The sequence below is a fragment of the Chelonoidis abingdonii genome, chromosome 1 (assembly GCF_003597395.2).
Source record: "Chelonoidis abingdonii isolate Lonesome George chromosome 1, CheloAbing_2.0, whole genome shotgun sequence".
NCBI lineage: Eukaryota > Metazoa > Chordata > Testudines > Testudinidae > Chelonoidis > Chelonoidis abingdonii.
The window spans coordinates 361035565-361061969 of NC_133769.1; the positions used below are offsets into that span (position 1 = coordinate 361035565).

General features: G+C 46.8%; 1 long non-coding RNA gene across 1 annotated transcript in view; it reads right to left on the reverse strand.

Moving 5' to 3' along the window:
* Positions 1-13204: 13204 nt before the first annotated feature.
* The window catches only part of LOC142046131 (uncharacterized), a 138118-nt gene continuing 124917 nt past the window's right edge, over positions 13205-26405 (reverse strand). The window contains exons 4-5 of the long non-coding RNA XR_012655066.1: positions 13580-13694; positions 13205-13481 (exon numbers count right to left, since the gene is read on the reverse strand). This is a non-coding gene — a long non-coding RNA (uncharacterized LOC142046131). The remainder of the gene's footprint in view (positions 13482-13579; positions 13695-26405) is intronic.

Here is a 26405-nt window from a genome sequence, read left to right on the forward strand (position 1 = left end):
TCAGGGGTCAAGAAGGATTCCCTCCCACCCCCCGATGCAAAATTAACCAGATAGATCCTCTTATTCCCCACCCCTCCTTTCTCTGAAGCTTAATCTGGAGACAGCACACTAGACAAGGTGGACTAATGATCTGATGTGATACAGAGAATCTTCTTTTTTAGATGCCTGTCTGGTGTGTCTTCCTCTAATTGATGGCTAGATTTGGGCTCAGGAACAAATTCTTCCCCCCAGGATTTTTGGGCTAGTTGTTTGTTGGTTTGTTTGTTTTTCCTTCCTCTGCACACAGAACATAGATCATCTGAGTGTATCTCACCTAATCAATTCCCTGCCACTCCAAGGACCTCAGGCATTGGTGCACTTCAGTCTCTTCACACAACTATTTAGTCTCCTGAGGACTGAAATGCTTTAATTTAATTCAAGTGGTTGGGCCCAATATAGGGGTATCTGGGTGAAACTTAATGGCCTGTGACATACAAGTTAGACTAGAGGAACTAATGATCCTGCCTGTGAAAGCTCCTGCTGTGGTGTATGGAGCTCTCAGAACTGTGGTGACTGTAGCCTGAAGGGCAGGAGCAGTCTGTGAGGCAGATTGCAGCTTGCCAAGGCAGCTGGAATTGCACAAAGGCCAGTTTAGCTGGGTAGCTGCCTAGGGCAGCAGAGGGCTGGCCAGTTGCCTAGAATGGCAGATTTGGCCTGGCCACACCTCCGTCATCATGGAGGAGACACTGGGTTAAACCTGGATGGTGCTGTGATCCTGGGCACCAGGTCACGATGCCACGCACTGAGAGTTGGTTTGGTCACGACAGAGCAATGGCAGGATCATGTTTGACCGACGTGAGGCGCAGCTCACTGAAATGTTGCCTAGGTGACAGATTGGGTTGAGCGTCCTCTGAAGGGTGACCAGATAGCAAGTATGAAAATCAGAACAGGGGGTTGGGGGGCAATAGGAGCCCATATAAAAAAAGCCCCAAATATTGGGACTATCCCTATAAAATTGGGACTCTGGTCACCCTACTCCTCTGGAATTGCAGCCCACCCCTAAAAAAGAAAACAGCATTGGATGTAGTGAGTAAACAAGGACCCTCTCATTGTGCTATTATTTTGTTGTTACTTCATTTTCTTGTTGTTGGTCTGAGCCAATTAACCTTCTGGCAGGTAAATGAGAAGGCACGGTCAGCTGATTGCACTTAGAGTGACATCACCAGAACATTTAGATCTTCTACAGTCCTGCCATAAGTTACTGGGCTCAATACTCTTCATTTGTGCAGCAGAGCAGCAAATCTCCAATTGACTTCAAAGGGGACAGGCTTTAACCCTGTGAATCTACAAACCCATTTGCAAAATGGGCTAGTGATTTTGGGTGCCCAAATTACAGTACTTTGGGGACATTATTTTCAGAAAATTAGGCCCCTTAAAAGGTCCAAAAATGGAAGTGCCCAAACTCACTAGCCACCTTTGAAAATCCTTGCCAATGGCAGTGAAGAGTAAGCTGATATACTTGGTTGTAGCTTATGCTTAACACCTCTACTACCCAGACTACTGAGCCACTGTGGACTAGGCTGTGGCTTTTAAGCTACAGTAAGGGGGAGTACGGAGCTACCCCATCCCAGGAAGAGCAGCGGAGCGATGGTGCCTCAGAGCAGTGGTGCTTCTTGTGGACAGCAGAGGAGCAATCTGCTCCATCCAGTGGGAGGCTCATAATTGCACTGGCTTTAACCACCAGCATGGACTGTGGAGCTGCAAAGGTGCTGCAAAGCTGCCTCTCCCTCCTCCATCCAGTCTGGTGCAACGTCAGAGGATCTGTCCCCATAACTAATACATTGTAGAAACCTCTGAAAGTGACCGCAAGGAGCTTTCCTGTGCCTAATGCCGTTATTTTAAGGACCAACATCTCAGGACATTCCAGGACTAGAAACAAGAGCTATGTACATCATTGAAACGCTGAGAACCTTCTCTTTGCAGTGGGTAAACTATCCCTTTCTAGCTTGGATGTGTCTTGAGACACTGGCCCTTAAACCTCTCAGTATTGCCAAGCCCAAGCATTCAAAAATCATGAGTCAGGCCCCCAAAATCAAGAGACTGGTTTAAAAAAGTCTCTTGATAATAAATGCTGGGCTGTTTTTCTTTGCCTTCTGGTGTCTGGACCTTCAGGATACACTCGCTTCACATTTTAAAGCTGCTCTCTGCAGTCAGGAAGGCTAGAAACTTATTTTTATTTTTTGAAATGACAGCTGGGATTTCATGCAATCTCTTTAATTCAGCAGCTGCAGTGGCGTGCCGTGACATTTTTAGTAAGGCATGCAAGGCGTGACCTCACACATACAGTGCATGCAAGGTCACGCTGTGGGGAGGATGCCATTTTGTTCTCCCAAATGGCGTCGTTCATGCGCATTTAGAGACTGGATGGAATCATCCCGTGGGCACAGCCGGCCCTGGAGCATGCGATGCATTCATTGCATATGTAGCCAACACCCTTGAGCAGCTGGGGCTTCAAAAAAAACCCACTAAATATCATGAGACTCGCAATAAAATCAAGGGAATTGGTGGCATGGGGTCCTTGAGTGAATGTTCCGCCTCCCGTAGTTTTGAGGGGGCATTTCACATTTTGGGGGAAGGGAAGAAACTTTTCTGCTGGTTGCCATATGTGAGTAAAACATACATCCATTCTAGGTGCTGGGAACATCTATATAATATCACTCGAATGCACATACATTGAACTAACAGCCAGCAACTGAAACCCTCCAAAAAAGCTGCAGGTGCAATGGTTTTGGCTACAGAGATTCATATAGACTTTAAGGCCAGAAGGGACCATTACATCATCTAGCCTGACCTCCCAGAGAACACAGGGCATGTATTTCACCCAGTTACCTCTGTACTGAGCCCAATAACTTGTGTTCAGCTCGAGCAGATCTGCCAGAAAGGTGTCCGCTCTTGATCTGAAAACATCAAGAGACAGAGAATCCACCACTTCCCTGAGTAATTTGTTCCAACAGTTAATCCCCCTGACTGTTAAACATTTGTGCCTTATTCCTCATTTGAATTTGTCTAGCTTCAGCATCCAGCCTTTGCTTTTTGTTAGGCCTTTTCTGCTAGGTTATAGAGCCCTTTAGTGCCTGGTATTTTCTCCCTATAAAGGCACCTCTCAATCACTTATTTCTGATACGTTGAAGATTGAATGCTTTAAGTCTTTCACGATAAGGGATTTTTCCAGGCCTCAAATCACTTTTGAGGCTCTTTTCTGCCCCCTTGCCAATTTTTCAACATCGTTTTGAAAACAGGGACACCAGAACTGGACACACTATTCCAGTATCGGTCTCATCAGTGACGTACACAGAAGCAAAGTCACCTCCCTACTCACTACATCCAAGGGTTGCATTAGCCCTTTTTGCCACATCACTCTGTGAGGTCATGTTCAGGTGCCTGTCCATTACAACCCCTAATCCTTTCCAGAGCCACTACTTCTGAGCACGTAGCCCCCCCATCCTGTAGGCATCGCCTGCATGCCTTGTTCCTAGATGTATAATTTTGCACTTGCCTGTATTAAAATACATTTTGTTTGAATGGATCCAGTTTACCAACTGAGCCTCACCTGGATCACATTGCAATGGACCACTCAGAGTGAGAAAGGCATGGACAGATACGGTGAAGTCTGAATCCAGACGAAAAGGTCACAATTATTTTCTTGCCACGTGGAATGGTGGTAAATACTCATGGCAGCTGCTGCTCCCTGTGACCTGGCGTGGAGATGGAGTCTCAGTTCACTAGCTTTTATCCATTCCCCCATCTCTATTAGCTACATGCTAAGTATTTGATGACACCAACTGGTATCAGATGAGGTGGATAGAGAGTGGATGACTGTCCTTTGACCACAGAAGCCACTGCAGCCTGTCCCTCCTCATTAAGTCTCCTTGTGGCCCCACAAACACAGTGAACAGGAGGGATGACAACATGGAACCCTGCAGAACCCCACGAGTGAACCTTTGGAGCAGAAATGCAATTGCTCACTACTGCTTCCTGGGAGCTCTCAGAGAGAAAGGAACAAGTCACAGAAGAGAAACTCATCCTATTGCTTCAAGAGTCCCCAGGCCAGCTAGCATTTGATAGTCAATTATATCAGAGATCTCTGCATGGATTATCATTTTCCCCCTCCATTTTCCAATGACGTGCACTTCTGCCAGATTTAAAAGAAATCACCTCAAATGCTTCCTCTATCTTCCATCTCCAGGAGATCTTCAGACAAGCCAGGCAGGGCTAAAACCAAACTACCTCGAGTCAAAGACATCTGAGCACTCCAGATATGGTGAGAGCTGCCTCACTACAACGTCCTCAGTTGTTTCCCCACCAAAAAGGAAGCTTTGAGCAAAGGTGATATTTGGACAGAGAGTGTCAGAATAAAGAGGTGGTTTATTGAGTGAGAAAGCCCTTGTGTCAGGAGGCACTGACAGTTCTGCTCGAGTAATGGCACCATTGGCCTTCACCTGCTAAGAGCAGGACAGATCTAACTCACAAATTTCACATCCCCCAGCACCTACAGAACCTCGGCAGGGGACATTAGCTGAAACTCAAGCAGATGAGGGATAAGTGCAGAAGCAGAGCTCAACATGACCGAGGAGGGGAGATATGGGTGGCTTTCTGCCCTCCTATCCCCCATCCCCGATCCTGGAGAGTGAGTCAACACACAAGCCTGAGTAGTCTCAGGGTTGGCAGATAAAAACCCTCATGGAGCCTTTGGCTTACCCCTTCCAAAGGTGGGACACTGCTTACCCTGTAGGGGGGGGGCGTGCCTACACCCACCTTCTGCCAGCTTGGGTATGTCTACACTTGTGCTTCCCAGCTCGGGTAGACAGACACCTGCTAGCTTGAAACAGCAGTGTAGCCCAGGGTAGCCACCCAAGTACATACCCTGGGGGTTCAGGAGGCTAGCCCATGCTGCCACCTGTGCTATCCCCGGCTACAGTGTTATTTTTAGCACACTCACTTGAACAGCACTAGTGCGTATCTGTCTAGACTGAGCTATGAGCCATCCTACCTGCTGTAGATATACCCATAGAAAATCCTCAGCTCCTGCTTAAGGCAGCACTATGTCTTCTTAAAAAATGTGTTTTCTTCACTCCTCTGTCTAGGCCAGTATTTTTTTTTCCTTGGCATTTATTGCTGTCTCGCTCTCTTGTGTATTCCTTTATTTGTTCATCGAATTATCCTTTGAACTTGCTTCTGCTCATTTTCAGAAGCCTCCCAACTTTCCTTCCTATGCCAATCTTCCCCTTGCCTTCAGGCCCATGTGGCCGCGATGGCCCTTTAATGCTGCTTAGACTTAACAATGATGAATTTTAATTGCTGTCTCACCCAACCGCTCCTGCTCTTTTGCAGCAAAATTCTCTGTAGGTTCTAGGATTCCAATCAGAAGTCCTCAGAGTGTTTTACTTTCCCTCAGAGTCAGCGTGGCTGAGGTCAACAACTTCCCAGGCTGCCTCCTCCACGACTTCACTCCTCACATGCTTTGCAAATCTGACAACGTTGTGATTCCACTTGATCCTAGACGCCCCTCATCTTCAGACCACAGACTGAGTCCAGAATAGGGTGACCAGACAGCAAATGTGAAAAATCGGGACAGGAGGTGGGGGAGTGATAGGAGTCTATATAAGAAAAAGAGCCAAAAATCAGGACTGTCCCTATAAAAATTGGGACATCTGGTCACCCTAGTCCAAAACGTCTGGTGACTACGTGGGCTGTTAAATAAGCTGCGCTCCCTTTCCACGTCCTGACATTCCTTCTAGAAACAGGCACCTCCCGCTCCATCCCCATGTTAGTTTTTATCCCAATCAATATGAGTAATTCAACTCCCATCTCCCCTAACTCCTCCACTCTATTCCGGCATCTAAAGTCAGCCTTCTTATAAAATGGTTTGCTCAGAAAAACTTGTGATGAGCCATAGATCGTCATTTTGGGCACTTCTGAATCCCTTCGACCCAAGGACTGGGCAAATGTGAATCAATTAATCTTCACAATGTCCCATCCCCTTAAACAAGGTCCCTTTCTCTGCCATAGCCTCAGAAGTGCAAAGGCACTGCCAATGGAGACCTCAGCCCCCTGTGCTGTGACCACTGCTGCACAGGAATTCTGTGTGTGCCTGATGTAGGCAATTAGCCGAGCAATTCTTAATACTGCTGCAAAACCCAAAAGTACCTGTTGAGATCGCAGCTCCATTGTACCAGCTGCCAGGCAAACACAAGGCCTGAACCAAAGCCTCCTGACGCCAACAGGGGTCTTGCCATTGATTTCCGTGGGAGATGACTCAGACCCTAAAATGCACAAGCACGGATGACGGGCAGGGGACAGGGATATAACATACAAGTTAATGAACAGGATGATCAGCACGTCTTGCTAGCTACATTGTGGAAGGGGTTTAATGGAAGCTGAGGTGGAAGGAGGAGAAACAGTGTGTGTAAATGTGAGCAAGAGAGTAGGAAAAGGAAGAACGGGGAAAGGGAGACGAAGTGAGAGGGGGAGATGAGGAGTTGGAGGGAGAGGAAAGGAAAGGAAAATAATGGTGAGGTGCTAGAAGGGCAGGCAGTGTAAGGAAGAAGACAAGATTATTTCTGTGCTGCAAGCAGCAGTGGTAGGTTTGCACTGTCCCCAGCTTAAAAATGGGGAAACCAAAGCACAGAAGCTGCATCTACACACTAAGAATTTTTCTCAAATTCTCCTTCCATTGCTCTAGCACCTGACTGGCTGCTGGTTTTTTAAAGCCCCAGATCTGCTCTGGGTCTAGCTGGAAAAAGAGTAAAATTGCCAGCAGCCAGTTTGCAGTCAGTGTTCACAGGGTCAGAGACGTTCCAGGTCAGATTTTTAAAAAGAGTCCCAGTACCTAAATGGAAGCTAGATAGGTGGACAGATTTTTCAGAAGAGCTCAGCATGATTTCCTTGTGAAAATCTGGCCGTGAGACAAAGGGAGCTGATTAGGAAACCTAAACCATTTTGAGATACCTAAATGGGAAATGAATTCGTTTGAAAATCTGCCCCGGATGGTGAGTGATGAGCAAGTGAAGTGCTAGCCCCACAAAGACTTGCAGAACGAGGCAAATCCCCCCAAACGTCCTCAGGAGTCTACGTTCCGATGAACCTATGTCGTTGCTTCGCACGCCCTCGTGCCCTTCTCGTGCATTCATTTTCCACCACTGTTTGAGGAGCTCTCACGCTCAAGTGTTGGCACCAGTATGGAATGATGATCCTGTTACTGCCAAGAATCATATGGTGTTTGTCCTTGAGTATATGTTTCCCTCCAATTCAGCTGCCCTGCAGAACCAAGTCTCCTTAGAGCTTGTGTGTCAACTCCTGAATGTGTTGTGGAAAACACCTTTTGTTTTTTTTAGGGAAGGGGTGTGTGTGTGTGTGTGAGTGTGTGTGCACGTGCTAAGTTAAGGGTACTCAGACTAATACCTAGCTCTTAGCTTACCCATGGTAACAAATCAGCCCTACCAAAGGACCCAATCGAATGCCCATGCCAGTGGTCCCCTGGGGAACTGGATCAGCCCCAAAACCCTTATTATAGTATGTAAGCAGTAGTATCCCAAATAAGGAAATGGAGCCATAGGTCCAGAGCCTGCTCTCACATCTGGTTTACCACAGTGTAACGCCATTGACCACAGCAGAGTTAAGCCCCACTTACACCATCTAACTGAGAGCAAACACCAGACCTGTAGCAGTTAGGTGACTGGTCTGAGGCCGCAGTGGGGAAGGTAGCAGTGGAGTAAGAGCTTGGGAAAGCCTGGCTGACATTCTACACAGCCCCCGCTCCTCATGCCCATCACCTCAAGGGATCAGGAAGAAGGTGTTTCTCCATAGCTGGCTGGGTGCATTCTGAGAATGTAGCAACTTGCTCTGAACCATCAGATGCTGGACATTGGGAGGGGTAGGGTACCAGACTGGATGGACAAATGGAACAATCTGCTATGGAAAAAGCCTGTATGCATAGGATAATCTGACAAAACCAGTAGTACAAGGGCCTCAAGTGGATGTGAAATACAGAGTGCAACTGGGGGGCAAAGTAAGTTGCTACAGCCCTGGAAATGGGGGAGGGATAGCTCAGTGGTTTGAGCATTGGCCTGCTAAACCCCACATTGTGAGCTCAATCCTTGAGGGGGCCACTTAGGGATCTGGGGCAAAAATCTGTCTGGGGATTGGTCCTGCTTTGAGCAGGGGGTTGGACTAGATAATCTGCTGAGTTCCCTTCCAACCCTGATGATCTATGATTCTCCTCACTGATCCAACCTCTTATATCAGTGGAGCCAATATTGCATATTTAGCAGTGAAAGTAGAAGGGGATTTCTGTTGCAGAATTAATGCAAATTACACCAAAGGGATCAACACTGTAAATAAAAGATTCAAAGCACCAAATGGGGGGGAACTTTTGCCTGTGACATCTGAAACATCAGGCATCAAGCTCTTCTCCAAACTAAAACTTCCAGCCATGAAAAAATCCAAGAGAAACAGAGGAATTGCACTAAACCTTTGCAAAAATACATTCAACTCTGCCAGTAAAAGCCATTCCTTCATGGCACCATTGGGATAATTCACCCTGTGTCTTGTTCATCTGTCACCCCACTGACTTGGGGAAAGGTGGGGGGAGGAGGATTTGTGTGTGTTTTCAGCACTGGTCTGTATGTGTATACATATAAAAACGGAGGCCCAGATTTTGGCAGAAGTCCCCGACTGGAATGAAATAAAACTTTGTTTTGTTTAAGTGATCTGGTTGTGAGGGGGAAAGAGAGAGAGAGAGAGAGAAGGGAAACAAATAAAGATAGTTAAAAAAAAGTGAGTGTGAAAGAAATACTCAAGGGAGGCAAATAAAGGACTTTTTTATTGCTAATAAGACGTGTTCTGGCATGTGCTTTGCACATTGTTAACTCACCTTGAAACCAGTAGATTTTTTTAAATCTGTCTTCTGGATATTGAGTTATTACAATTGAAATATGAAAAAAATTGCTTTAAAAATCTCTTTTACAGTTTGCATAGAAACCCTGAAGGATGATGGGTGATTTCATTCCTTGCTGTGGTTATATTCATAAAATCGCCCCACTGGGTTGGGTTGGCTGCATACATGCTGCTGCCTGTGCATCGGGGTTATACTAATAGGGTGGATAGTTTCAGCAGCTGTCATGCTGATGGTTGCTGTTCATTTCACCAGGCTGCTTCTGCTCTCAGAAACCAAACAGGATGGAATTTTATGGCAGTGGGGGAATAAAACTGCAGAGGGAATAGAGAGTAGAGGTCAGATTCATTCTGGCAGCAGGAACATTCCTGCTTGCAGCAAGTAGCAGGTAAGGCCCTAATTCAGGAAAGCATTCCTACACCAGGATGGACTTAAGCACACACTTAAGAATGCCCCTAAACAGCAATGGATTTCAGAAATGCTTAAGTGGTTTCCTTGAATAGGGCCTTACATATTTGCAAGTCACTGCCACCAGAGATATAATTTGTTGGGGGTTCTAGACTGCTGTTTTGTGCCTGATATATGCAATCAGCCGATTTATCTGCACTCACAAATAACTGAATGCAAAAGAGGCCAAGGGTGGCTATAGCCCCTGGTAACTCCCTAATTTGTAATGACAATGGCAATAGGGCCTGGAATGCTGAAATTCATTTGTCCTGCAGGGAGGTTTCTTTCGCTGCAGGGTGAAATCCCATTGAATAACACTGAGCTCCTGTATTCAAAAAAAGGCATTGCCTTCCCGCAGGACAGGTGCAATATTAGGGCTGTGATTATGTGCAGTCTGGAATGGAACTCTAGAAATCTGCCCTGTGGCTGTTTTTCTTTTAAATTTGTGCGTGGATTGTAAAAGTAAGAGGATCACTAGTCTCTGCCAGAACCAGATATAATGGAGGAATTCACACAGACCAGCCACTCTTGTATTTCTTCACTTTCTCTTCAATCCCAGACAGAACGTCATTCCATGGAAATTTCCCTAACGTACTTCTGCCAGTACACCCCAGACCTGAATAGGACAGAGCAAACCAACCTGTTATTCTCTTATCTTTTCAGCTGGAAACAAATACACTGAGAGACTGTTCTTATGGCATTTGCAGAACAACTGGAAATATCATGAAAAAGCCAGTTCTTGGAGATTTACAGCCCTGTTTTGCAGACCCAAAGAGTCTTGTATTTATGGCACAGAACAAAAAGGTTCAGATAAGTATGCAAAGCTTTTGGTGCTTCCCTGCAACACACAACGCCTCTAAATGTTTTGAGCTTCACTCATCACCAGACCCTACCGTGACGTTACTGACATAACCGTATAAATCATTGTCACAACCACTGTTGTATATTTGCATCAAGTATTGTACAAAGCTTGTCATGTAAGATGTCTATGGAAAGGTTATGATTTGCTAATTATGATTATGCTGTCTGTGTGTGCATCATTTTTGTAGTTGAGGTTATGAATATTGGCTCTGTACTTGTATCTCAATGGGTTTTGATTCGGAAGTAGCCTTACTAAAGCTTTTGGTCAACTTCTTGAGACAGAAGTTTTCAAGTTAAGTGCCCAATCAAGAAACACTTAACTGACAATAGACCTTGGGAGACTCCAAGCCACATAAGAAGTCTTCCTGGAAACATTCAAAATTACAGGTGGCAGCCATTGCCCACATGCTAAGTACTGAGTCATGCACGGATATGTGACTTGCCCATGTGACTCCAAACTCCATTTTGCTGTAGTTTTCCACAGTCAGAACAAAGAGGTGTTCTTACACCTGGAATAGACTATAAAGGGCAGCTGCCTCCTCTCCATCTTGTCTTCAATCCAGCTTCTAATCTCTGGAGGGACTTTGCTACAAACAGAAGCTCTAAACAAAGGGCTGAATGACCCATCCCAGCTGGGGATGTACTCCAGAGACTTGATTTGAACCTGCAGTTTATTCCACCACTGCTACAAGCCTGAACCAAGAACTTTGCCATTACTGTATAGAATTGATTCCATTTAACCAATTCTAGCTCTCATCTCTACCTTTTTCATTTTATAAATAAACCTTTAGATTTTAGATTCTAAACAGCGTGATTTGTGGGTAAGATCTAATTTGTACATTAACCTGGGAATGGGGCTTGGTCCCTTGGGATTGGGAGAACCTTTTTCTTTTAGTGGGGGTATTGGTTTTCATCACCATTCATCCCCATAACAAGTGGCACTGGTGGTGATACTCGGAAACTGGAGCGTCTAAGGGAATAGCTTGCGTGACTTGTGGTTAGTCAGTAAGGTAAAACTATAGTCTTCTCTGTTGGGCTGCTTTGGTTTTCTTTAATAGTAAAGGAACTCCAGCCTTGGGCTGTAACTGCCCTGCTTTAAGCAATTTGTCCTGAATTGACACTCTCAGTTGGGTCCCACCAAAACCTGTCTCATTACACCTACTTGAAATCCACCACCAGTTACCCCAAGCATCAGTGTCCCAGTGAGTGAACCTACTTAACTAGAATGATGGTTTCATGATATCGAACAATCCCCTTACCAACCCATCAACCAATTCTTCTGTCTGGTTACCATAACAACAGACACCCACACAGGGCTTTTCACCCCAAATGCTCGACAAACACTGCAAACTGCATATTACAAGAGTCAGATGATGTTCATGCAAAAGTAAGGTTGCATAGTAGAAAATGACAGTTATACAGGTTGTGGCCATGCATCGCTCCCGCAAGCAAAAGCCGCCGCAAGGGAAAGCACAGTGGCTAAGGGGACAGTGGGCCCTGCCCTGCCTCTCCACTCCAGCCAGCAATGCTAGCTAGGTGCACAGTCCAGATAGTGCCTACGCCTCCCCTGTTGTATAGCTCTGATCTCTGGGATTCATTGTGCATCCAGACTTTTATTTATTAATTAGCAGTTGCTGGTTGCTAAAGGATTACCAGTACGCTACACAGATAAGCATATGGGCCAGAGAGGTTAATGAAGCAATGCCAACAGTGGGTGCCAGGGAACTGTGTAAACATTTTTTTAAATAAACCCTTAACTCAGCCCTGGTTTGCTACCCAGCAGTTCCCCTGGGCCAACCTTTGCGGTCCCCGCCACAATCATTCTCCAGGTGCGCTAGTGAAGCATTTGTGATTGGCAGCTTCACCCAAGTTTTGCTTTGGGGATTCATTCAAGCCTGAAATTCAGCACAAAATTCAGTGGATGTGAACTCCCCATGAAATAAAGTTCCCTAAGGTCCAGGCATACCTGACCCACTGAACTTTGCCCAGCTCCAGCCTGCAGTTTGCCCATCTCATCTGAATGATGCACAGCGCCTGCTGATACCAGGCTGGGGCACTGATTTGTAGCTGACTCACCAATAGCCACAATTTTCCCCTTGAGGTTTCCTTTCGGGTGCCAACCCTGTCTAGCAGCAAAGGTCACATCCCTAGCTGTAACGTGTTTCAATGCATACCTCTTCTGGGAAGCATCTGATCAGGCCTGGTGAAGTCCCATCTCACAAAGGAACCTTGGGCTAGAGGCAGGCAGAGATAGTATTTCAGACATGTCACATGTCCTACCGTGGAACATGTTAATTGTGGACTAGATGAAAATCGCAGTGTTGTTTGGCCAAAGTGAAGTCGTTCACTGATGTGGTGCTTTGCACCCTTCATCTCCAATTTGGCCATTTGTTCAGGTGCCAGATGATGGCTCATGGCATTCTGCCCCCTGAGCTGTTTGCAAGCTACTGGCTGATGTGGAGAAAGTCAGACAGAATCATTATTCTCCATCGCTCATTGAGCTCTGCGAGGAAAAACAGCCACAATCAATGGACTAATCTCAGCAGTGGTTTGTCAGTTTGGCTGGGAGTCAGCAGCCCCAGTGGAAGTAGCACAGCTACTGTATTACTGGGTCTTAGCTTTCTCCTTCCAGTCAAAGGGAGACAAAACGCAGGGCTCTTAGAGCTGACAGCAAACCAAAGTTCTGCTTCTTCAGCGCTCAGAAACACTCTCTGTTACAGTGAAAGCCAGAGATGGGCATGAGATGCAGCATATGAACTCCAAAGCTCAAGTGGTTTCAGGTTCAGGGTTATGGTTTGACCCCCCCCAGAGCTATGGGCCAGCCACAGAGTTCAGATCCAGGTCGAGATATGAACTTTCTCCACACTCAGGGGTACTCAGACCTAGGCCCATCTACAAGAAAACACCACTGTTTTGTGAAGCTGTCCTGCTATAAAGGTCTAGTGGACTGAGACTCAGGAGACTGGGATTCAATTTCCAGCTCAACTACTGGTTTCCAGTGTGAGCTTGGGCAGAACACAATCTGCTCTGTGTCTCAGTTCCCCATCTATAAAATGGGACAATGCTTCCCTATCCTACAAGGGGTTTGCTGAGGATAAAAATCCATTTATGAAGGGGAGGCAGTGTTGCCAAATGGTTAGAACACTGGCCTGAGACCTGGGTTCTATTCCTGGCTCAGCCACTACCCTGCTGGGTGACCTTGGGCAAGTCACTTTACCTTCATGCTCCTTAGTTTCCCCATCTGTAAAATGGAGACAAAGATATTGATCTCCTTTGTAAAGTGGTCTAAGATCTATGCAGAAAAAGCAATCTTTAAGAGCTAGCTATTAAATAACTTACCCAAAGCTACAGAGTAAATCAGTGTCAGAGCTAGGGTTAGACTGAAGGCATCCCTGACTCCAAGTTTGATGCTTAGTAGATGCTGCTTCTGTCATGGTCTTGCCCATACTCTGACCTGAAAATAGAGGATGGATCAGCAACTGATGCTAACACTGACCCCTAGTCTCTACCGGGAACGTGCCATCTTCTGTTCTCAATTAGCAAGAGATATGTAGCTCAGTCTAGTTTCGATAAGCTGTGACAAATTTAGATGCTTATCCAGACTGCAAATCTTAGACACACACCCAAGTGTAAAACCACCCTCTGAGTGGTGGTTTGTAATTCCAGCCTAGCCCCGGAAGTAGGGAGTTTAGAATTGCTTAAAGTTAACAAAAAATGAGGAAGAGACTTCTCTGAACCATGCGCTCTTCAGAAAAGATTCTGAGTGACGGCGTGGGTCAGTAACTACTACAGACCAGGTGGCTCAGCCAGGACCAGTCACTGACGCTGGGCATTGCATCTTTGATGTGGCAGAGCAAGCTGCTGTTGTGGCATATTCCTCTTCCTGCCCGCCCCCGTAACGCTGCTGCTGAATTACTGGCCGTCACCCCTCCCTTCCCCAGCTAACGGTGGGTAACTGTGGCACACAAAAGACTCTTCCAACAATCTATAGTGAAGATGCCAGAGACAGTGAAGCTGAATAGGAAGAGGCCTGACTATAACCTAATTCCCCACAGGGACATTAACTCAGCTCACAGCCCATGATCTCTTTTATATGCTGGTGACACGTCGTTGTATTTCTCCCTTCCCCTGGATATCTGTAACCCTGTCTTGTCCCCTGTTTCCTCTTGGATGAAAGCTGATTACCTCCTGTTAAATATTCACTTCTCTTCAGACCCCTCCCAAATGCCTTCGTTTTCTCTGCCCTCTTTCCTAGCCTGATTGTCACAACTATAGTGGTCACCCTTACGAGTGATGCCTACGGGACATCACTCCAGGATCTGCAGTATTCCCAGGTAGCCCCAATGCTAAGTATTTATGGGATTTTCGGCAATACTGACATACAGTAAGTTAATTTAAGACAACACTGGCAAGTTTTTAAAGGATCCCTTATGTTTAGAGTTGAATATCAGCTTTCTTCCTCCTGCCACATTCCCCATGTGTGGACCTCGCCTCATAAACATCGCACAGGGCCCCAAGTTTAACTTTGATACAGCAAGATTTCTGGAACATGCTTGTGACCTCACACCTTGACTTCTGCAATGATATTCACAGTACAGTGTTTCCAAGAGAACTGAGGCCAGCTTCAAGGTAATGCATACTCAGCTAAACGAGAAATAGCATCTGAAGGCAACTCAGTCCTGATGCCCCGCTTAGCTAGTTTGGCTGCATTCTTTGTCCCAGGATACGTCTACACTGCAGTCAGAGGGGTGGCTGCCGTTCGGGGAAGCAAACCCATGCTAGCTTTAATCAAGCTTGTATGTCTAAAAATAGCAGTGATGACATAATGGAATGTGTGGCGGCTGTCGGAATTGCAAGCTCTCACTTTAAGAATGTTGGGGGGAAGGGAGGGTTCCCCCTGCTCCTGTTTGCAGGCTAAACGGGCTCTGCAGGGACGTATGCAGAGTCAGACAGCAAAAATACCTGTCTAAAACAAGGGGGTGTGTCAAGCTGTCTGGAGTGGCTGACGCCCATAAGGGCCAACTTCAGGGCAGACTGTTAAGAAGCAGGGCACAACCCCCACATTGGGAATGTTCTACACTGAGATCTCACCAACCTAGTGAGAAGTGTGAACTCCTCAAACACTACAACAGCCTTACCATGGTATGACAGCAGAGGTGAAAGTAAGCCGGTCCAGTCTGGTATGGTGTACCAGCAAGAGCCAGTACGCCATGCTGGACCGCACCGGCTTCCATGACAGGGATTGAAAGGACTCTGGGCTGCTTGCGGTTGCGGGCAGCCCAGAGCCCTTTGAATCCCGCCCACTGCTCTGGCAGCCGGGCTGGGGCCAGGATTTAAAGGGCTCAGAGCTTCCCTCAGCAGCAGGAGCTCTGGGCCCTTTAAATCCCTGCCCCAGCCCCACAAAGCTCAGGGTTCCCCCCAGCGGCCGGAGCCCCGGGCCCTTTAATTTGCCCCTGAGCCCCCAGGGGGCTCCCAGGCACCTCTTCAGCTGGGAGCCCCTGGTTGATTTAAAGGCCCTGGATCTCCCAGCCACAGCTGGTGCCCCAGAGCCTTTAAATTGTGAGAGGCCACACCCCTTCTGGATGAGGCCACGCCCCCTCAGGACTCCAGCAGTACTGGTAAGTCCTGTAAGTTACTTTCACCCCACACTCTGTCCTGCCACCCAGGCAAGCCGGCCTTTGTGATAGATGGCTCCTTATACCACTGGTTCTCAACCAAGAGTACACATACCCATGGGAGTACACACAGGTATTCCAGGAGGTACATCAACTCATCTAGATATTTGCCTAGTTTTACCACAGCCTACATAAAAAGTACGAGTGAAGTCAGTACACACTAAAATTTCATACAGAGACTTATAGTGCTGTATATACTATACACTGAAATGTGAGAATATTTATAGTCCTATTGATTTATTTTACAACTATATGATAAAAATGAGAGTCAGCAATTCTTCGGTAGTAGTGTGCTGGGACACTTCTGTATTTTTATGTCTGATTTTGTAAGCAAGTAGTTTTTTAAATGAGGTGAAACTAGAGGTACGCAAGACAAATCAGCTCCTGAAAGGAATACAGTAGTCTGGAAAGGTTGAGAGCCATTGCCTTACACCAATAATCACAGGAGTATTCAGGTTACTCCCAGGCCCAAAGGCCCAGTCACTTACCCCAGGTCAATTGCACCTCAGATATCAAACAAAAAAAAACACACTTGTTGCCAGTCATATAATTCAAGATTTATTCACTAAGGAAATAAAACGAGGTATTTACAAGGTTAAAGCAGGTAAACAGACGCACGCAAATGAGTTCAGTATTAGGTTTCAAAAAGTGATAGAAGCTGCTGTAATGAGCAAACTCTATGTCCTTTATGGCTAACCCAAGCTAAGGATCCCACTCTTATGCTTAGAAGTCTTAGCCTCTCCCTGAGATCAAGTCGCATAGAGACACAGTTCCTTCTGGCCAGGGATTTTTATTTCTTTCCTCCAGAGTTCAAGCTGATGGGACAAGTGTTAGCACCCATCTCCTCTTTATCAGTATAGGGGTGGGGAAGGGGCAAGCAGTAAAGTCTTTGTCCTTTGATGTTTCACAATGGCTCATTTGGTTTCAGGGGGCCTTCTTGTGCACAGGATCAGCTCTTTCCATTAATTAATGCTTCTTTAATATATGGAGATATACCTCTCTCCTAGAACTGGAAGGGACCCTGAAAGGTCATTGAGTACAGCCCCCTCCCTTCACGAGCAAGACCAAGTACTGATTTTTGCCCCAGATCCCTAAGTGGTCCCCTCAAGGATTGAACTCACAACCCTGCGTTTAGCAAGCCAATGCTCTTTCCTTTTCAGTGAGTTACCCAGTTACAGAAGGTTACAATGCAAACACTCACTTTATACTATGGAAAGCAGATGTGAGGAGCTCAATACATGCAGCATTCTACAAGCATTCATCAAGTCTAAACCCTAAACACATTCTTATAAACTTAACATCTGTTTTAACCGTGCTAACACACAGGTAAGCCAGACTGGTTTCCAGCTATGCACTGTTCAGTGAGGTGCAAGGGCCTTAGCATGAGCTGGCACCTCTTCTGCAAGCATCACAGGGTGAATTGGACATCACTGCCTTAGGGAGCAGCCTGCTTTGTCTCACTCTGGTTTTGGTTACTGTGTATTATTATTGTGGATAATAAGAATAAAATAGTGTTAAATTGCAAAAAAAGAACTAGATATAATCCTGGAGGATAGGTCCATCAATGGCTATTAGCTATTAGATTGGCAGGGACGGTGTCCCTAGCCTCTGTTTGCCAGAAGCTGGGAATGGGCGACAGGGAATGGATCACTTGATGATTACCTGTTCATTCCCCCTGGGGCACCTGGAATTGGCCACAGTCGGAAGACAAGATATTGGGCTAGATGGACCTGTATTCTGACCCAGTATGTCTGTTCTTATGCTCTTAACCTTCCAGCAAGAGTGTTTTATGGTTTTTATCCAGTTTCTCTATGTGTATACTGTGAGCATAACAGCACACAATGCAGCATGAGTTGTACAAACCCACCCAGGAGTCTGGCTACTTATTCATATTGCTAGCCCAGACTAGGGTTTGTGCTGCTGCATCTTCGCTATTATTTTTAGCCACATGAGCTAAATTACAGCTAGTGCAAGTCTGCTGACTGAGCTGCAATCATACATCTGATTGCAATGTAAACAGACCTTCAATCTCTGCAACTCTACGCAGGGCCGTCCTTAGGATTTATGGTGCCCTAGGCGGGATTATTAAACTGGTGCCCCTGTGCCTGTCTTGCTCTTAGCACCACAAACATAAGTTTACACTATTGGAAAACTTGCCATATGCATGTTATTAAAACCAGTTTAACGTAGCTAAGCCCACTGTAATGCTGATGGACTAGCACTAAAGAAGTAGCACTATAGAAAAAAATTCTGATTTGACAGAATGATACAAATAATATAATTTTTTTTAATTTGTCAACATTTTATTGGAAATTTCTATGAAGAGGTATTGAAACAAGGTTTTGTTTTAATTAAAAGCAATCGTTCTGGCTTTTTGGGCTGCAAAATCAGTAATAATGTCATTGTATGACAAAGTGATGTCTTGTTTGACTGCAAGAATAGCAAGACCAATCAAGTGTTCCTGATTCCTTGTAGAGCGGAGATAGTTTTTAATGAGCTTTAGTTTTGAGAAACTCCATTCTCCTGATGCTACTATTAAAGGAATTGTCAGTAGAATACGAGTGGCAATGTACACATTAGGATATATGTCAACAAGTTTGCTGGTATGAGTAAACTGTAAAATGTCCATCATCAATTTTGTATGTGGCAACATTGTTGACAGTGTACTCAATTCTTCATACAGTTTAAGTCCATTTAAATCAAAACGATCGCTGTGCTTCAGGAGGCTCTCTAGGTCAGGGGTCCCCAACATGGTGCCTGTGGGTACCATGGCGCCCACAGGTGCCTCTCAGTGTACCTGCATACTGGCTGGTGGACTAGCATCCGCCAAAATGCCACCGAAATTCGGCAGCATTTTGGCGGCGACGCCTCTGGATGACACCGCTTGCCGCTGATAAGCAGCGTCATCCAGAGGCGTCACCACTGAAATGCCGCCAAATTTCGGCGGATGCCCATCCACTGCCATGGTCCTTCGTCTGTCGCCTGCCAGACGAAAAAGTTTGGGGACCACTGCTCTAGGTTCTTGCACTTTGTCATTAGTTGCTCTCGTTTTCCTATTTCGTTGAATTTAGTCCCACTCAGCCCACTGCCAGCTGAGTGAATGGAACCCCAGGCCAACAGCAGGTTGAGTGGCTCAGCCAGGGCCTCAGCCACCAGCTTGCTCAGCCCGCTGCCAGACTGGGGTTCCTTGGGGGTCCCCAGGCCAGCAGCAGGTGCTGAGTGGGGCCAGCGGCCGGGACCCCAGGTGGCAATGGGGCAGTAGCCAGAACCCCAGAGCAGCGGTGGACTGAGCGGCTCAGCCTGCCGTTGCGTGCCATCAAAAATCAGCTCGCATGCTACCTTTGGCACATGTGCCTACCTTTGCCAACCCCTGCTCTATACACTAGAAAGGAGATGAGCATATTACAGTTGTTGGAAGGCTCTATTTAGCAGTAACAGGGCTATAGGAAAGTCAGTCAACATTTTTTGTTTCTCTGATGAAAACTGGCCCACTCCCTTCCCCATACCAGACTTGTCACAAATAATTGTCAACAACTTAATTTTCTGTTTTTGGCTAAGATATTGATTTTTTTTTTTAAATATTGAAATTGAATTCAGGATTGATTGCAAGCATTTTTGGCAAACAAATTTGTTAAATGACAATCTAAATGGCAACACAGCACTGCTTTCATGCTTGGCTCACCCCCTAGCCTGCTGGGCCAACAGCTGCAGTAGAGGAGGAGATAGGTGGAAAACTGCAGGACCCCAAAATCCACCTCTTGGAGTGCAGAGTGACAACAGCAGCAGCAAATCCTCAGGTCTGATCACACGGCAATGGGCACCACTACCAGCCCAACGGACCATGGTGAAGTTAGCACAGCATCTGATCTCAGGGACAGGGCACCCATGGAGTCACAGCAGCTCACCTGCCCTGTGCAGCTCCCCCCGGATGAGATGGATCGCTGCCAGCCTGGGGGAGAGACGCACTCCCCAGCTAGGGTGAGCGGATCCGGATGTCCTGATTTTATAGGGCCAGTCCCAACATTTGGGGCTTTGTCTTATATAGATACCAATTACCCCCACCTAGGGTGACCAGACAGCAAATGTTAAAAATCAGGACAGGAGTGGGGGGGAAATAGGAGCCTATATAAGAAAAAGACCCCAAAATCAGGACTGTCCCTATAAAATCGGGACATCTGGTCACTCTACAGGTAAGTTCCTTCCCCTACCCCTTCCCAGAGACCCCAACAGCCAGTCCCCTCCCCCTCAGACTGTGCTGCATTTGGTTCTGTCTAGGACCCAGCAGCCCTCCTCTTACATGCTCCACTGCTTCCCATCTGTCTGGGCTCCCAGCAGAGCGGTGCCCCCAGACCTAGTGGTGCCCCAGGCGACTGCCTGTTCTGCCTATGGCTAAGGACGGCCCTGACTCTATGTGCATGAGACAACAGGAAGCATGGCACTGAAAAGTGACCTCCTGGCTGTGCGGCAACTTTGACGTTCCTGCTGATGCTGCACGCTTGATGGCACATGCACTGGGCTTTCAAAATCTTCACCTCAGCCGCACTAATCAGCCCAATCTCTGCTCCTGGCCTTTTTTATTTTTAAGACTAGAAATGACATCTGAATGTTTGGGTGCAAACATCAGATCCAAAACATGGATATACTCTAGTTCAAACTAGAATTAATTCACACAAGCCTTAGGGCCTGCTTTCAGGTGTGAAAGTAACTTTCAACACTTACTGGTACTGGGGCTGGCTCCTGGAGCCAGCAGGAGCAGGGCCTCAGGTGGAAGGGGCGGGGCTGGGGGTCAGCATCCCCCAGCCAGCCCATCCACACTGCCTGGCCTGCGCCGCCCAGGGCTCCAACGGAGATTTAAAGGGCCCAGGGCTCCAGCCAGAGCCCCGGGCCCTTTTAAATTGCAGCCCTGGGGCAGTTGCTCTTTTGCGCGCGCACACACACACACACACACCCCTTTGTCAGCCCAGGGCAGGGCCGGCTCCAGGCACCAGCTGAGCAAGCTTGTGCTCGGGGCGGCAGATTCTATGGGGCAGCATTCTGCCCAAACCTAGGGCAGCATGGCCGATTTTTTTTGTTCACTGCTCCAGCCGTCCTGTAGGGGGCGGCAGCGGGGAAGAGGGGAGCACCCTGCAGCAAACTCGGCAGGGCAGCCCGCATCCTTCCCTCCCCGCCAACCGGAGCAGAACAGAGCCCTCCCGGCAGGCAGCAGGGCCGCGTGGCAAACGCCCCGCTGAAGCACTGGCCATCCCACTTCTCTCTCCCCCCCTCGCTCCCTCCCCTTCCCCCCTCATTAGACCAAGCGTGCACACTGCAGCACAGGGAGTGCCCTGGCTCTGACCGCCCTGTAGGGTTTTTTGTTTTGTTTCTCCCCCCGCCCGCCCCGCTTTGCTGCTCCAGCCGCTCCGTTTTTGTGTTGTTCCCCCCCTGCTTTGCTGCTCCAGCCATGCCGTGTTCCCCCCCCAGCTTTGCCACTCCAGCCGCGCCATTTTTTTCCCCCTGCTTTGCTGCTCTGGTGGCCCCGCTCCCTTTTTTTGCTTGGGGTGGCAAAAAAGCCAGAGCCAGCCCTGGCCCAGGGGTGGGCAAAATAGGCAGCACTTTAAGCAGGGTCCTTTACCATGACAGCGCTTTCATGTTGCGGCCCCTTTTGCGCCCCTCTGTCGGCAGACCTGCTGCTAGGGACCCGGCAGGGCCACCGATGGGGATGGGGGGGCGCGCAAAAAGGGCAGCGTCATGATGTCAGCTGAGTATGGGCCACTACCAACGGCCACTTTTTATTGGTAGGCCGTACCGGCTCACTTTCACCCATCTACTTTGTACAATGTAGAGCATCACAAAGGTCATTGTGGCCTTATAATCTACGAAAATCAGCCTCCTGGACCTTCAGTCTTTTCACAGAACAGCTCAAATTGCTGCTGATTGATTTCCCTCTTTCACTAAACTGAATGGACATCGTTTGCCATGACAGAGTGAGAGGGTCAAATTCATCTTCAAAATCAATGGACTTGTGCCTGCTTACACAGGGGCTGAATTTGGCCCCAAGAGTTGAAAATATGCAAGGAAACTTGCTGATGACAACTAAAATGCTCTCTGGAGAACATGTGGTGCCCTCCTCCTTTCCTTATTAGTTCCTTTTGTTCCTTCTTTTTTCGTTAACAATGTAGCCTCCCCATTTGCTTTGTCCTCTGTAACCGGTGCTCCATTTACCATGATCATTCTTTTCTCCGGAGCCACATAAAGCCACTCTCAGAGGCACCATCTCAACATTTTTATATCCCGCCTTTTTGCACTGTAATGCAAGCACGGGGTTTTACATCCTGGCTCTTCTGTCACATACAGCTTCGCTGATCCAAGTGAGGGATGGAGGCGCGTCATTGTTGTCAAGCCTTTCGTTCAGAAGGGGAAAGCCAATAAATTCTGCAGCAGCCGGTCTTGCTCTTCAAGGATTTTCCATCCTTGTTTGAAATCTCAGCCGCTTTTTCCAGCCCCATTGGAGTCAGACAATGATTTCTTCCCTGCTGCTCTTGCCTTGTTCCTTTCGTGTTTTTCACTGGAGAAAAAACAATGCCACCATCCCTACCATGAGAATATGGAAGTTGATCATTTTACCAACTGAAACTGACTTCATTCATTCATTGTCTGCAAAATAAAAATCAGCAGTGACCCTTATAAAAAAAATTGGATCGGCCAGATAAATCAGCAAAGTTCCACTGACTTCAGAGGAGCTACACAAACTGACAACTGAGTATCTGGCCCATCCACGCTGGGTCTTCTTTCCCTTCACACAACAATGATAGTATGAAATAAACCAGTGATTTTCAACCAAAGGTACATGTACCCCAGGGTACACAGAGGTCTTGCGGGGGCACACCAACTCCTCTAGATATTTGCCTAGGTTTACAACAGGATACATAAAAAGCACTAGTCAAGTTGGTACAAACTAAAGTTTCATACGACAATGACTAGTTTATACTGTTCTATATACTATACGTTTAAATGTCAGTACAATATTTATATTCTAATTGATTTTATGGTAAAATGAGAAAGTTAGCAATTTTTCGGTAATAGTGTGGCTGTGACACTTGTCTTTTTAGGTCTGATTTTGTAAGCAAGTAGAGATTTTATGTGAGGTGAAACTTGAGGTTACGCAAGACAAATTAGACTCCTGAAAGGGGCACAATAGTCTGGAAAGGTGGAGAGCTGCTGAAATGAAATCACACAGGCACAGTGACCATGTTTACTAACTATATACAACATGCAAGGCCTAATTATGTATGTGCATTGCTGCTCTAACTGGTTACTAAGACATGGTACATAGTGATCACCATTAGAGCTCTCTCAAACTATTTAAAGGGACCTTACCCAATTCTTGTACACTACACTCCTGTACTCCCTCTGTACTGTAAAAGGGCATTACAAATTACTAACATCATCATTCAGTTTAATAGCCAATTTTTGTATACAATAGATGGGTTTAATATTACACATTTGAGGGTAGATACGAGTTCACTTTTTTCCAACTCAAAGGAACCTGGGGTTATTTCCTTTTTGCCTCTGGAATGGTTTCTTTGTTAAGAGAGATTTTGAATTTTAAAAAAGGGACACTATCTTGATAGAAATCACATTTTAAAATGGAGTCCTACTTACACTACCAGTTATACCACAGACAACTGAAACAGAAATACAATTAGAAGTGGAATTGTCTCCTTCCCAATGTGTGTTGTTCAATTTTTGCATTTCAGCCCAGACAATGAAAAGATTGGAAATTGACAATTTCCAGTCTCTCATTTTTTGTTTATACAATTTCTAGTCATTTTCACCTTCAGGTTCTCAGGCACCAGCACAATGCTGCAATATCTGAGTTGCGAGCACTGCAGGGAAAGGAGCATTTGTTGTGTTAATTAGAATATTACAAGTTTTCCAATGGCTCTGATTACTGTAGAATATGAGCACCTGGCTATATTCCATGATGTGGTGGACTATTAGCCTGATTTTACAAAAGGAAACTGAGGCAAAGCGTTTGGGTAAAATGCAGACAATGTTACTCATTGATAAATACCTCAAATCCACAAGCTAAAGGGGTCACTCAGAATGGAAGAGGGAATCAGAATCTGGTACTAAGTGACAATAATTATTTTTCAGATTAGATGCTCTTGTGCCTTATGACACATTGTAACCCACTGTTTCCACCACTATAATGTGACCTGTCTTGCTTCACTATAGTCTGTTTCCACGACAACGCCACCTTTCTCAATGGTTTGCTGCTAGATCTGTTGTCCTCGTCTTTTCCATCTTCCACCAAGCGGTGTCTAGTCAAGGGCTTGTCTAGGAATACAGATTTTTGGACATCTGTACAACATACCCAAACCACTACAGCCTTCTTTCTCAGATCACGGTCAGATCAAATGACTTGCCCAAAGTCATACAGTGAGTCTGGGGCAGCTCTGGAAACAGAGCCCAGACTGCCCGAGCCCCAATCCAGGCCCTTAACCACAAGATCAGTCCTTGGATTTTTTTTTTTAAAGGTTTATACAAGCCTTAAATATGAGCTGGTCGTGCCCCGTCCCATGGCATCCTTGTCCCCTCATTGGGGACTACCAACAAGGATGCAAGTTTGATCAGCTGTGGATACCTGGGTTCAGCCCCCAACTCATTTAACATAAAAAATTATTTGAAAAAGAAAAAACAACCGATGTGAACATGGTGGTGCACTCTCCCCTTCCAAACCTTAGCTGGAATCGGTGGCAGAACTGGACTTAAACCTCAGGAGTTCATTGCTCTCAATGCTGTGCTTAATCCACTAGACCACACTGCCGATGTGTTTGGTACTGATCAATAAAGAATATGTTGGGGATTGCCCTTGCACACATCTCCAAATTACTCATGTCTAAGGCTACGTTTTAGCCATGGGCGTTTTTAGTAAAAGTCACAGACAGGTCACGGGTCGTGAATTTTTGTTTATGGCCTGTGACTGTTTCATGACTTTTATTCTATATCCCTAACTAAAACTCGGAGGGCTGGGGGTGCTCTGGGGAGGAGGGATGATGGCCCAGGACCCCGCTAGTGCTGGGGGGACAGGGCAGACCACAGCGTGTGGGCCAGGACCCTCGCTGGTATGGGGGTCAGGGAGGGGAGGGTTGGTGGATCTGGCAAGGGCTCCCTACCCAGCTCCATGTGCCCCTGCAGCTCCTAGGCAGTGGAGGGGCCGGGGGCACCATTTGATGCTCCCACCACAAGTGCTGGCTGCACAGCTCCCATTGGCTGGGAACCGTAGTCAATAGGAGGCACGGGAACGGGCAGTGCAGAGCATCCTGGCCCCTCCACCACCTAGGAGCTGCAGAGTCATGCCAGTGGGAGCCAGGGGAGCCCTCCACCCTCCAACCCCCCACCCTTAGCCTTGAGCCCTCTTGCACACACTCAAACTGCTGCTGCTGGCCCAAGGGGGCAGCCCGAGCCAGCACCAGCCACTGCAGAAGTCACAGAATCCGTGACTTCCGTGACCTCTGTGACAAACTCGCAGCCGGAACTCCACCGGAGCGAGCGGCGGTAGTGGAGTCGACAGGGGGAGCCACGGATGTCGATCCCGCGCCGTGAGGACGGTAGGTAATTCAATCTAAGATACTTCGACTTCAGCTACGTTATTGACATAGCTGAAGTTGCATATCTTAGATTGATCCCGTCCCCTAGTGTAGACCAGCCCTAATAGAGGCCATGCAGAGTGGTAATTATGTTTTATATTTCTAAAGTTGGATTCACAGGACACTGTTTTATCAAGACACCACCCTGACCCCTCTACCTGTTCATTGCACTCCTTTCCCTCTACCCTTTGTCTGCCTAGAAATTGTAGGCTTGCTCCAGGAATTACTGGGTGAAACTGCATGGCCTGTTATACACATCAGACTGGGCTACCTAATAGACCTTCTCGTCTTAAAAAATTATATATATTATATGAAAAAGGCTTGGGACAGGAGTAATGCCTTCCTTTAGGTTTGGGAAGCACCTAGCACATTGTGGGTACTACAGAAAATAATAACTTATATACTGCTGCTCCATGCTACTTCCTTTATTTTTTAGCCCTAAGTAGGCCCAACACCTAAAATGCTGGAAGCAGAGCTGGCGCATTTCATCAGCAGATGCCTTCGCTGCTCCTTTTTTACAGCATTTATGGAAATCATTGCAATGCCCCCTGTAAGCAGGCAACTGACTTCATTACAGCTCTCCTGCCCTGATGCAAGGGTAACCCACTCGGTGTGGTGCTCTGTCCCCCTTTAGTGGTGATGGCAGGGTCACAGGGAGAGGTTCATGAGTTTACATGCAGATGTCTCAGAGCAAGCAGGCAAGTCAGGCTATTCACATGCACACAGGCTTGGGCAAGAGCAAATCTGGACTCATCAGGCATCATGCATATGTAACCCACTGGCCAGGGTCAGTGCATGCTACACCCACCAGTGGGTTACACATGTGCAAGTCAGGTACATACTAAAGCCACATCTTAG